Here is a 13,284-nt window from a genome sequence, read left to right on the forward strand (position 1 = left end):
GTCAAGGATGTCTCTGATCGCTTGCATGACATTCTGAAGTGGGAGGGTGATCAGCCAGATGTCGTGGTGCACGTCGGTACCAATGACATAGCAAGGAAGAGTGAGGAGGTCCTGGAGAGTAAGTATAGAGAGCTTGGTAGGAAGTTAAAAAGCAGGACCTCAAGGGTAGTAATCTCAGGATTGCTACCTGTGCTACGTGCCAGTGAGGGGAAGAATAGGATGCTCTGGAGGATGAACAAGTGGCTGAGGAACTGGTGTAGGGGGCAGGGTTTCAGATTTCAGGATCATTGGGACCTCTTCTGGGGCAGGTGGGACCTGTACAAGAGAGACAGGTTACACTTGAACTATAAGGGGACCAATATCCTTTCAGGGAGGTTTGTTAGTGCTATTAGGGAGTCTTTAAACTAGATTTGCAGGGGCCTGGGAAACAGAGTGCCAGAGCTGACAGTGGGGCTGGGGTGAAAATAAATGATGTTAAAAGTTCAAGCAAAGCCGCAAATAGAAAGGTTGTGAGTGGTGGTAAAAATCTTCTGAGGTGTATATATTTCAATGCTAGGAGTATTGCGGGGAAGGCGGACGAGTTGAGGGCGTAAATTGACACATGGAATTATGACGTTATAGCAATTAGCGAAACTTGGCTACAGGAGGGGCAGGACTGGCAGCTTAATATTCCAGAGTTCCGATGTTTCAGATGTGATAAAGGCAGAGGAATGAAAGTGGGGTTGGGGGGTAGCATTGCTTGTCAGGGAAAATGTTACAGCAGTGCTCAGACAGAACAGATTAGGGGGCTTGTCTACTGAGTCCTTATGGGTGGAGCTGAGAAACAGGAAAGGTATGGCCACATTAGTGGGGTTGTATTATAGACCACTCAATAGTCAGCGAGAATTGGAGGAGCAAATCTGCAGAGAGATAGCAGGCAACTGCAGGAAACATAAAGTTGTGGTGGTAGGGGATTTTAATTTTCCACATATTGATTGGGACTCCCATACTGTTAGGGATCTAGATGGGTTAGAGTTTGTAAAATGTGTTCAGGAAAGTTTTCTAAATCAATATATAGAGGTACCAACTAGAGGAGATGCAATATTAGATCTTCTATTAGGAAACAAGTTAGGACAAGTGACGGAAGTGTGTGTAGGGGAGCACTTTGGTTCCAGTGATCAGAACACCATTGGTTTCAACTTGATCATGGATAAAGATAGATCTGGTCCTAGGGTTGAGGTTCTAAACTGGAAGAAGGCCAAATTTGAAGGATCTAAAAAGTGTGGATTGGGACAGGTTGTTCTCTGGCGAGGATGAGATCAGTAAGCGGGAAGCCTTCAAAGGAGAAATATTGAGAGTGCAGAGCTTGTATATTCTTGTCAGGATTAAAGGCAAAGTGAATAGGAATAAGGAACCTTGGTTCTCAAGGGATATTGCAACTCTGATAAAGAAGAGGGAGTTGTATGACATGTATAGGAAACAGAGAGTAAATAAGGTGCTTGAGGAGTATAAAAAGTGCAAGAAAATACTTAAGAAGGAAATCAGGAGGGCTAAAAGAAGACATGAGGTTGCCTTGGCAGTCAAAGTGAAGGATAATCCAAAGAGCTTTTACAGGTATATTAAAAGGATTGTAAGAGATAAAATTGGTCCTCTTGAAGATCAGAGTGGTCGGCTATGTGCGGAACCAAAAGAAATGGGGGAGATCTTAAATGGGTTTTTTGCGTCTGTATTTACTAAGGAAACTAGCATGAAGTCTATGGAATTAAGTGAAACAAGTAGTGAGATCATGGAAACTGTACAAATTGAAAAGGAGGAAGTACTTGCTATCTTGAGGCAAATTAAAGTGGATAAATCCCCAGGACCTGACAGGATATTCCCTTGGACCTTGAAGGAGACTAGTATTGAAATTGCAGGGGCCCTGGCAGATATATTTAAAACGTCAGTGTCTATGGGTGAGGTGCCGGAGGATTGGAGAATGGCTCATGTTGTTCCGTTGTTTGAAAAAGGATCGAAAAGTAATCTGGGAAATTATAGGCCGGTAAATTTAACGTCGGTAGTGGGTAAGTTATTGGAGGGACTACTAAGAGACAGAATCTACAAGCATTTGGATAGACAGGGACTTATTAGGGAGAGTCAACATGGCTTTGTGCATGGTAGGTCATGTTTGACCAATCTATTGGAGTTTTTCGAGGAGGTTACCAGGAAAGTGGATGAAGGGAAGGCAGTGGATGTTGTCTACATGGACTTCAGTAAGGCCTTTGACAAGGTCCCGCATGGGAGGTTAGTTAGGAAAATTCAGTCGCTAGGTATACATGGAGAGGTGGTAAATTGGATTAGACATTGGCTCAATGGAAGAAGCCAAAGAGTGGTAGTAGAGAATTGCTTCTCAGAGTGGACGCCTGTGACTAGTGGTGTGCCACAGGGATCAGTGCTGGGTCCATTGTTATTTGTCATCTATATCAATGATCTGGATGATAATGTGGTAAATTGGATCAGCAAATTTGCTGATGATACAAAGATTGGAGGTGTAGTGGACAGTGAAGAAGGCTTTCAAAGTTTGCAGAGGGATTTGGACCAGCTGGAAAAATGGGCTGATAAATGGCAGATGGAGTTTAATACAGACAAGTGTGAGGTATTGCACTTTGGAAAGGCAAACCGAGGAGTGCAGTAAAACAGAAGGATCTGGGAATACAGATGCAAAATTCCCTAAAAGTGGCATCACAGGTAGATAGGGTCATAAAGAGTGCTTTTGGTACATTGGCCTTTATTAATCAAGGTATTGAGTATAAGAGCTGGAATGTTAAAATGAGGTTGTATAAGGCATTGGTGAGGCTGAATCTGGAGTATTGTGTTCAGTTTAGGTCACCAAATTACAGGAAGGATATTAATAAGGTTAGTTATTACAGGAAGGATATTAATAAGGAGTGCAGAGATGGTTTACAAGGATGTTGCCGGGACTTGAGAAACTGAGTTACAGAGAAAGGTTGAATAGGTTAGGACTTTATTCCCTGGAGCGTAGAAGAATGAGGGGAGATTTGATAGAGGTATATAAAATTATGATGGGTATAGATAGAGTGAATGCAAGCAGGCTATTTTCACTGAGGCAAGGGGAGAAAAAAACCAGAGGACATGGGTTAAGGGTGAGGGGGGAAAAGTTTAAAGGGAACATTGGGGGGGGCTTCTTCACACAGAGAGTGGTGGGAGTGTGGAATGAGCTGCCAGACGAGGTGGTAAATGCGGGTTCTTTTTTAACATTTAAGAATAAATTGGACAGATACATGGATAGGAGGTGTATGGAGGGATATGGTCCATGTGGAGGTCAGTGGGACTAGGCAGAAAATGGTTCAGCACAGCCAAGAAGGGCCAAAAGGCCTGTTTCTGTGCTGTAGTTTTTCTATGGTTTCTAATTAAAAAGCATATAGTCAGAAACTATTTTATCTTGCTGTTTTCCTTTATTAAGTCTAGGATGTAGCTTCAAAGGCCTTGCAGGAGTTTAGTTAGGAAATCGTTATATGTTAGTAGTTTTGATGTCTTCTCCAAATGGCATTTGTTCTTCAAATGGGTATTAAATTTAAATCTTGAATTTCTGAAAGCCACCAAGAGAAAAAGAAATACAGAGTTGGGTTACAGATGAGCCATGATCTATTTATGTTATGGGACAAGCTTGAGAGGCTAAATTGCGTATTCATGTTCCTAATGCTTTAGAGTTTCAGAGTCATAAAGTCATACAGCATGGGAATAGACCCTTTGGTCAAACTTGTCCACTCAGTCTCTGTTGCCCAGTGAGCAAGTCCCATCTGTCCTCATTTGACTCATACCTGTGAAAACTTCAATCAATGTATTTATCTGGATAGTTTTAAAATGCTGCTAATGTGCCCACCTCAACCAGCATTTCTGGCAGTGCAGCCAAATATGCACAACTCCTTGTGAGAAGCTGCTGCTCCTGGTGTTGCTTTAAAAATTTCACCTCCGATCTTAAACCTGTACCCGCTCTCTGGGAAAAAGTCTATGGGCCTTCTCCCTGTCTATCAGTTCACCCCTCAATCTCTTACAATCCAGAGAATAAAGTCCTTACCTACATAATGTCTCCTTGTGTCCCAGGCCTCCAAATCAAGGCAGCATTCTAGTAAATAATTTCTGCACTCTTTCAAGTTTAATAACACCTTTCTTATAATAAGGTGACCAAAATCTCATGTAATACTCCAAGTACAGCCTTACCAACATCTTGTATAATCAGAATATAGTTTCCTAACTCCTGTTCTCAACGTACTGACTGATGAAGGCCAGTGTGACGAACAGCCTCTTTCTAATGATCAAGGCTGGAACTGCTCCAATAGTTGTTTCCTATGTGCCCAGATATATTGAAACCCATGAAGATTACGTTTAAATTACTTAATGGAAGATAAACAAACATTTTTACATCCATTTGGTGTTAGGTGTCTGGAACTCACCACATTCAACCAATGCTTAAAGATCTATGGCCTGTGGGCAATGACTAAATGCTAAAAGGTGGGATTAGGCTGTGTACATACATCTATTGATGCTTCTGGACACATCTTCAGTGATGTTCCTGGAATCATCGGGTGTTTCAGGTCTTTCAACATCATACAACCTCCTCCAGGTGACCCAGCCAGGGCTGATCAGACCCCAGCTTGTGTCCAGATGGCTAGCTACTTATGACTCCATGGCTCCCCTCTTTTGAGCCACAGCCATCTTGAGGCCCTCTCTGCTGCATTGGTGGTTCTGCGGATGGCTCTCCTCTTCCTCTCTCCCTCGATGCCCAAAATGCTGAAGGCTCTAACTAAAGAACGGGCTATGAATCCCCTACAACCAACCTCCACTGGGAGACACCTCGCTCTCCATCCAGCCTGCTGACAGTTGCTGACCAGTCCTGCGTACTTGGAGAGCTTCCTTTCAAAGGCCTCCTCCAAGCTATCTTCCCATGGGACTGTCAGCTCCAGCAGCACCACTTGCTTAGTAGACTCAGACACTAGGACAATGTCTGGTCGCAGGGTGGTGGCTGCAATATGGTTGGGGAACTTCAGCTGCCAATCCCTTGCAGAGGTCAGAATGCCTGCAGATGTTCTTTTGGCAGGTATTGGCTGCTCCCCAGCTCTGATAAAGGCAATGGTCTGCTTGGAGGGTCGGGACCGCTTCACCCACTCAAGTCCTGCGCTGATGGCTTCAGCGATGGTCTTCAGGACCTGATCATGCCTCCACCTGTACCGTCCCTCACCAAATGCCCTTGCACAGCCGCTGAGGATGTGCTGCAGGGTTCCTCGCTTGGAGCACAGTGGGCACGCAGATGACTCTGCCTCGCCCCATGTGTGCAGGTTTGATGAGCTTGGAAGCACATCGTACACTGCCTGGATGAGAAATTGGATGCGGTGTGGTTCGGCTTTCCAAAGATCAGCCCAGGTCACTTTCCTCTCAACCGCATTCTCCCATCTTGTCCAAGCTCCCTGTTGCTTCATTCCCACCACCTTGCAGGCTGTCATCTCCTCCACTACTGCTCTCACCTCCTCCTGAACTAGACGACGCCTTTCCTTCCCTCTGGTGTCCATTTGGGGATTAAGAAGCTCTTTAAATTTATTTTCAGGATGTGTGCCTGCTTGAATTCCCTTCTGTTCAGGACTTATTCAAAATCCCATTTCATGTTCTGTGGAACACTCTTCTCCTGAAGTTGCATTACAAAATATTAGACCATAAGACATTGGAGCAGAATTAGGCCATTTGGCCCAACGAGTCTGCACTGCCATCCAATCATGGCTGATCTTTTTCTCCCTCTCTTCAACACCATTCCCAGCCTTCTCCTCGTAACCTTTGATGCCGTGTCCAATCAAGAACTTATCAATCTCTGCCCTAAATACACTCAACAACCTGGCCTCCACAGCTGCCTGTGGTAGCAAATTAGTAATTCGTAAGGTCAACAGGGATGTGCCAAATTTCTTTTTATCCCCCTGAGGAAGTAAAGATATTGGTGAGCTTTCTTGGCCATGGTGTCAATGTGGTTGGCCAGAATAGGTTAATGGTTATACCCACTCCTAGGTGCTTGAAATTCTCAACACTTTCAACCTTAACACTGTTATGTAAATAAGAACATGTGCATTGCCTGCCCCCTTCTCAAAGTTTGTTTTGCTGACAAAATGTCACGTGATAATTTTAAATAATTAAAACATATAAATAGCATGAGATGATTGAGTCATTTTTGTCGATAGTAGTTAGTAGTTTTGTCATTAGAAGAAGTTTTAACACATTAAATCCTTGTTGGTAAAAACTTTTAGGCTTCACTCACAACACGCCGGAGGAACTCAGCAGGTCGGGCAGCATCCGTGGAAAAGATTGGTCGACGTTTCGGGCCGGAACCCTTCGTCAGGACTTTTAGGCTTCAGTATGTAGAAATGAATGTGATGTTTTCAAAACACTAGGTTTTATTTACTGTAGATATGTTGATATATCACAGATTCATTTCCAACCCCCTTGTTACCTAGACTCACTACTCACTGACACACATCAAAGTTGCTGGTGAATGCAGCAGGCCAGGCAGCATCTATAGGAAGAGGCGCAGTCCACGTTTCAGGACGAAGGGTCTCGGCCTGAAACGTCGACTGCGCCTCTTCCTATAGATGCTGCCTGGCCTGCTGCGTTCACCAGCAACTTTGATGTGTGTTGCTTGAATTTCCAGCATCTGCAGAATTCCTGTTGTTCACTACTCACTGAGTTGGGTTCATATGCCCATCACCTACATATCCATCTACCTGGGTTTCTACCCCCTTGGCTCAGCTTTCCCAACCTCTTCCCCACCTGACTCCATTTTCCTCTCTGTTCCCCACCTCCACCCCATTTTGTTTCACCTATCGGCTACCAGCCTCTGCCTCACAACGCACCCCACCCCCCCAACCCCTTAAGTTCCTCCAGTAGTTTTAATTTTTGCTACTTTGGTAGGGTATCTTGCATTAGATGGCTTTGTCAAAAGCTTAGAGTTTTTATACTTACAATCGATACAGGCCAGTTATAACATTTAAGTTTGAAGTTGTTCCATTGTTAACATTATTGACCAATTGTTAACAGATAGACCAGTTTAATCTTTAACTTTCATTTCACCTTTTTATTCACTTTTACTTTGAACTTTTTAATATTTTTATATCTTTGTAAGAGCCCACTAATATGTGCAGATCGACAAGTTGCGAGCATGGATTTGCTATAGGAAGCAATATGTTTTGCATTATAGAACTAAAAGACCCGTAAGGATAAAGATTTAGTTTTCATTCTTAACCTTCACTCATAATTTTATATCAACTCTGGAGAGGCAGCAACATGGTAAAATGCAAGGTCCATTATTAAGGATGAGGTTTCAGGTTACTTTGAGGCACATGATAAATAGGCCAAATTCGCAAAGTTTTCTTAAGGGAAAATGTTACCTGACAAATCTATTGGAATTCTTTGAGGAAATAACAGGCAGGATAGACAAAAGAGAGTCTGTGGATATTGTGTACTTGGATTTTCAGAAGGCCTTTGACAAGGTGCCAAACATGAGGCTGCTAAACAAGATAGGAACCATGGTATTACAGGAAAGATACTAGCATGGATAGAAGTTTGGATGACTGGCAGTAGGCAAAGATTGGAAATAAAGGAGAATTTTTCTGATTGGCTGCCAATGACTAGAGGTGTTCTGCAGGGGTCATCGTTGGGACCACTCCTTTACACGTTACGTCAATTATCTGGATGATGGAATTGTTAGGTGGAGGGGCAGATAGTGTTGAGGAAACAGGATGTCTGCAAAAGATCCTGGACATATTTGGAAAATATTCAAAGTGGCAAATACAGTGTAGGGAGTGTGTGGTCATGTGTGTTAGAAGAAGGAATAAAGGTGTAGACTATTTTCTATATGGTGCAGATTCAGAAATTATAGGTGCAAAGAGACTTGGGAGTTCTCATGCAGGATTTCCTAAAGGTTAACTTGCACGTTGAGTCGGTGGCAAGGAAGGCAAATGTAATGTTAACATTCATTTCAAGAGGACTAGAATATAAAATCAAGGATATAATGATGAGGCTTTATAAGGAATTGGTCAGACTGCATTTGGAATATGGTGAGCAGTTTTGGGCCCCTTATAAAAATCCACCAGGAGCATTTGATGGCTCTGTGGTTGCTGGAGTTTAAGAGAATGGGGGGAAGTTTGATTTCATTGAAACCTATTGAATATTGAAAGGTCTAGATAGAATGGATGTGGAGAAGCTGTTTCATTATAGTAGGCAAGTCTCAGACCAAAGAGCACAGCCCCTATCCACTTAGGACAGAGATAAGGAATTTCTTTAGCCAGATGGTAGTGAATCTCTGAAATTCATTACTATGGACAACTGTAGAGGCCAAGTCATTGAGTGTACTTAAAACAGAGTTTGACAGGTGATGTGTTTATTATCGAGGGTAAGTGTGGAGCGTACCAGGACATCAGCCTGCAGGACACACAACTGAACTTTATTGATAACTCTGCTTGTACAGTATGTGAATTCCTCCCATGTGGGAGTAGCTAACTGAGTAACATAGGAATAACACTTAACTACTGCTACATCTGCCCTTCTTGGGAAAAAAAACCTAAACTAGGTATGTAGTTATCCATAGAACTGCATTGAAATTATAGTCACTGAAATTGAGTGATTCAGTTCACTTTACCCATAGCACAGAACTTATGCTCCTTACATTAACATAAAAAAGAACTGCCAACATTATAACTGTTTTTACTGTTTTTTTTAAACAGTCTCTCCCTCTGTTTTCCTCTTTTTTTCCACCAGTTTTTTTTTTAAATATACAAGAACAGTCTCATTTTGTGATATGTTTTCAACATTAGAACTCTTTTTTAAAAAAACTCTAAATCTGATGGGGGTCAGGGTAGTCTACCTGAACATACTGGAAAAGTGAGGGGATTATCCTGCCTTTTTGATCACTTGCCCTAAGTTATTAGGCTATGGAGCATATCTCTGTGGTGGGACAGATAAATGACTCAATCTGGTGTAGGTTCCTGGAGGTGTTGGAGTGGACTGAGGTTCTTGAACAGGTGTGTCCACCTCAGGTAAGTAGTCCTCATAAGGATCAGGGCCACGGTTTCTTTCTCTACCTTTTCTGGACTTCAAAGGGACATGAACGCATGACTGTTCCACTTGATTTCACCTCACTTTGATCACAAACAATCGTGATGCATGCTGGCTTCACCACTCCTGAGCACCAAAAAAGAATTGCTTCGTGTCTCAGATCATGCACGTTCATAGTTTTCTCACTTTGTTGAAGTCTGGTTGGAGAAAGGAAGGAAGAACGGGTGGGTACGTTCTCAGTCTCTGGCCCATTGACAGCTCTGATGGACTGTAGCAATTCGGAAGAGGTGTGGATTGATAAGCTAGCAGTGCTTTATAGGAATCTTTTGCATTCAGTGGGAGACTCTTAACAGTTTACATTGCTGTTTCTGCTTCTCAATTTACCTGTGGGTTATGTGGCCTGCTTGTTTGGTGTTTGAATTTATAATCCCTAGTAAAGGCTTTGAATTCTCAACAACTCATTGTGGACCATTGTCTGACACTTAGTGTTTCTGGTATTCCATGGCAAGCGAGTACAACTTTCAGGTGCTATACAACTGCTGCAGAGGATGGAGAGGATAGTTCAAGAGCCAAGACCCCTGCCTGTCTCCAAGTTCAAGAGTCAAGACCCCTGCCTGTCTCCAAGCCTCAAGCCTCAGGACCCCAAGCCTGTCTCCAAGCCTCAAGTCCCCAGCCTCCAGTCATGTCATGTCTATGCCAGGTTCTGGGGCCCGAGCCCAAGGCAAGTCCCTGGTTCTGGATCCTTGTCCAGTCTCTGGCTCGGGGTCAAGCCCAAAGCTGTGTTCTTGTCCCTGCTCCTTGTCTGTATCCTGTCACGTCTCTACTCTAGTCAAGTCCTGTTCCTTGTACTTCAGTGTCTGTGTCTTGCATTTGGGTCTGCTACCAGTGTCCCCATTGTGACAGGTAGATATCACAGCCATTCCTGAATATCTGTTCACAAAGCTTGTAAAAACAAAAAAAGGGGGCATTATGCTAAACTGAACAAAGAAAGAGTTCAAGGGGCCAGGGAAATATAAGCTCAGTGTGAAATGAATGTTTACTACTTCCATCTGTAAAAATGAGAAGCAGTTAAGAGGATGTCTCCTAACTCTCTTCTCACCACTACTGGTATGATATGCCATCGAGAAGCTGAACTCATTGCAAGGCTGGATTTACTAAACAATGTTCAGTGGCAGGAGAGGTACCTGGCGATATTCACAGGCCTGGGGGTACTAGAAGTGTACTTCATCCAGCTGAGGGCAGGAGTGATGCCCTTCTGTCTGACCACAGTAAGATGTATACTAGTCCTATTGATGAACAAAATCAAAGCTGGACTTAGACTGAAGATGCTTGACATCATAACCAGAGTGAATGGACAAACTGACTGTTGTGCAGGCATTGTTCTTGTTCCCAAGCCAGATGGCACTGTGAGGACCTGTGTTGTTCTAACAAAATTGAATTATACAGTGAGGTGGAAGAAGTTTATTCTACCCTCTCTTGAGGTGGAGCAAAGTTCTTCACCAAACTAGATGCAAACTCAGGGTTCTGGTAGGTCCATTCAGCTCAAAAATCACAGAGACTTGAGGCTTGGAGACAGGCTGGGGTCTTGAGGCTCGAGCCTGGAGACAGGCTGGGGTCTTGGCTCTTGGAATGCGGAAGCTGATAACGCAGAGGCTGGAGCTCGGAGACAGACTGGGAACTGTACATCAACATAGAGCTGGGACTTATCCTTTGAGAAGCCAGGACTCATCTTTAACATGACACCAACATGAGACAGGACAGGACATAGACAGAGCCAGGACTTATATTTAGACAAGCCAGGACTCAACCTCTCCACACCAAGGTGGGACAGGACCATCTGTCAGGTAACGGCAAAACAGCCAGATTTACCCAACAGAGGCAAAGACAAGACAGGTCCCCCTGCAGGTTAACAGCAGAACATCCTGACTTACCCCATGGAAGCAAGGACAAGACAAGACAGATCCCCCCCAAGGGCAATGGCAGAACAGCCTGACTTACCCCACAGAGGCAAGGACAAGAAGAGACAAACACTAAAGAACAACAGGCAGTTCCATCTCTGCATCAGGGTTGCTCCAAGTAGCAGTTACAGCCAGCAACCTTGGCTGGCTACAGAAACAGCCAGATCCCTACCTAGCTCGGAGTGGCTGACGGCCACTCAGCTGGCCCAGGAAATGGCCAAATCCATACCACAAAGACAGCTCCAAATACTGACAGCAAGGCTCCATGAAGGGATGTTTCCCCAATTGCAGTCTAAAGCTGACAAGTGGCCACTCCAGCCTTCCACCACCAGGTTACTCTTGACATGACAAACCAGCCAGGCAGACTCAACCCCAAGGCTACTTATATTCCAAGCTCGAAGATGGGAATCAGGTGCCTATGATTAACTCAAACAAAACAAGGGACAGCTGGAAGACCTGGAGTCCTGAGTCCACGGACCAGACCATGAACTGGAATGCGGAATTTACGGACCGGACCATGACACTACCCCAGGGTCCATTTTGAACGCTATAGCCTCATTTTGCAATTAAACTGTAGTACACCAGCCTGGTCTATTTGAATCTAGAGTACCAAAGAAAGCTCCCTCTTAGTCTTGAGCAACACACTTAAAAGTTGCTGGTGAACGCAGTAGGCCAGGCAGCATCTCTAGGAAGAGGTACAGTTGACGTTTCGGGCTGTCAGGACTAACTGAAAGAAGAGCTAGCAAGAGATTGGAAAGTGGGAGGCAGAGAGGGAGATCTAAAATGATAGGAGAAGACAGGAAGGGAAGGGATGAAGCCAAGAGTTGGACAGTTGTTTGGCAAAAGGGATATGAAAGGATCATGGGACAGGAGGCCTTGGGAGAAAGAAAGAGTGAGGGGGGAATCCCAGAGGATGGGCAAGGAGTACAGTAAGAGGACAGAGGGAGAAAAAGAGAGAGAAAAAAAGTTATATATATAAAATAAATAAATAACGGATAGACTACGAAGGGGACGTGGGGCATTAGTGGAAGTTAGAGAAGCCAATGTTCATGCCATCAGGTTGGAGGCTACCCAGACGGAATATAAGGTGTTGTTCCTCCAATCTGAGTGTGGCTTCATCTTGACAGTAGAGGAGGCCGTGGATAGACATATCAGAATGGGAATGGGATGTGGAATTAAAATGTGTGGGCACTGGGAGATCCTGCTTTCTCTGGCGGACAGAGCGTAGGTGTTCAGCGAAACGGTCTCCCACCCTGCGTCGAATCTTGCCAATATATAGAAGGCCGCATCAGGAGCACCGGACGCAGTATATCACCCCAGCTGACTCACAGGTGAAGTGTTGCCTCACCTGGAAGGACTGTCTGGGGCCCTGAATGGTGGTGAGGGAGGAGGTGTAAGGGCATGTGTAGCACTTGTTCCGCTTACAACAGGGGTCCCCAACCTTCTTTGCACTGCGGACTGGTTTATTATTGACAATATTTTTGTGGACCGGCTGACTGGGGGGGAGGGGGTAGGGTTGCCAACAGGCTAGAGTAGCAGTCAAATACGTTGTGTTTGCCCCAAAAGACCACCATAACCATGAAGCATTGCACGGGCACCAGTGCGCATGCGTGTACGTGCCGATTTTTTTGCTTCAAATTGTTTTTGGCTATTCTGTTCGGGGCGGGGGGTGGTGATGTTAATCACGACCGGAATATAGGTGATAAGTGGCTAATACACTCCATTTCTAAAAGGGTTTATCTAACGAATTTAATATTAAACACACAGCACATATTTTCCTCGCATGAATATAGTGGTAAGTCAATTATAAGTCACTTATAGGTCAATAACATCATAACATTTCAAATAACGTTTGGATATTAAACACACAGCACATATTTCCCCCGTATGAACTGTGAGGAGATCCTGAAGTACCCATATTAACTGTGCTTTTGAAAAGGGAGAGAGAGAGAGAGCTATTTAACAGCTTGTTTGTAAAAGAGAGAGCGAGACAAAGATTAACAGTTGGACTATCACTTTAAGGCACTGGAAGTAACTTTGAATTTTTACTGAGTTTGGGGTTGGAGACAGCACCGAGCAGCTCGAAAGTTGCTATGGTGACCAAAGGCAGGTTGTTGATACGTGTTCAAGGACAGTTTGCCTGCTTGTGCATTTCTTCACAGAGAGGAAGGAGGGACTCTTTGAATGACAGGTGATGCTCAGCACGGTGAGATAAATAGGAGATCAGATGATACAGACCTCAGACACACGATCTGGACAC

This window comes from Mobula hypostoma, chromosome 3, assembly GCF_963921235.1.
Source record: "Mobula hypostoma chromosome 3, sMobHyp1.1, whole genome shotgun sequence".
Classification (NCBI taxonomy): Eukaryota; Metazoa; Chordata; class Chondrichthyes; order Myliobatiformes; family Myliobatidae; genus Mobula; species Mobula hypostoma.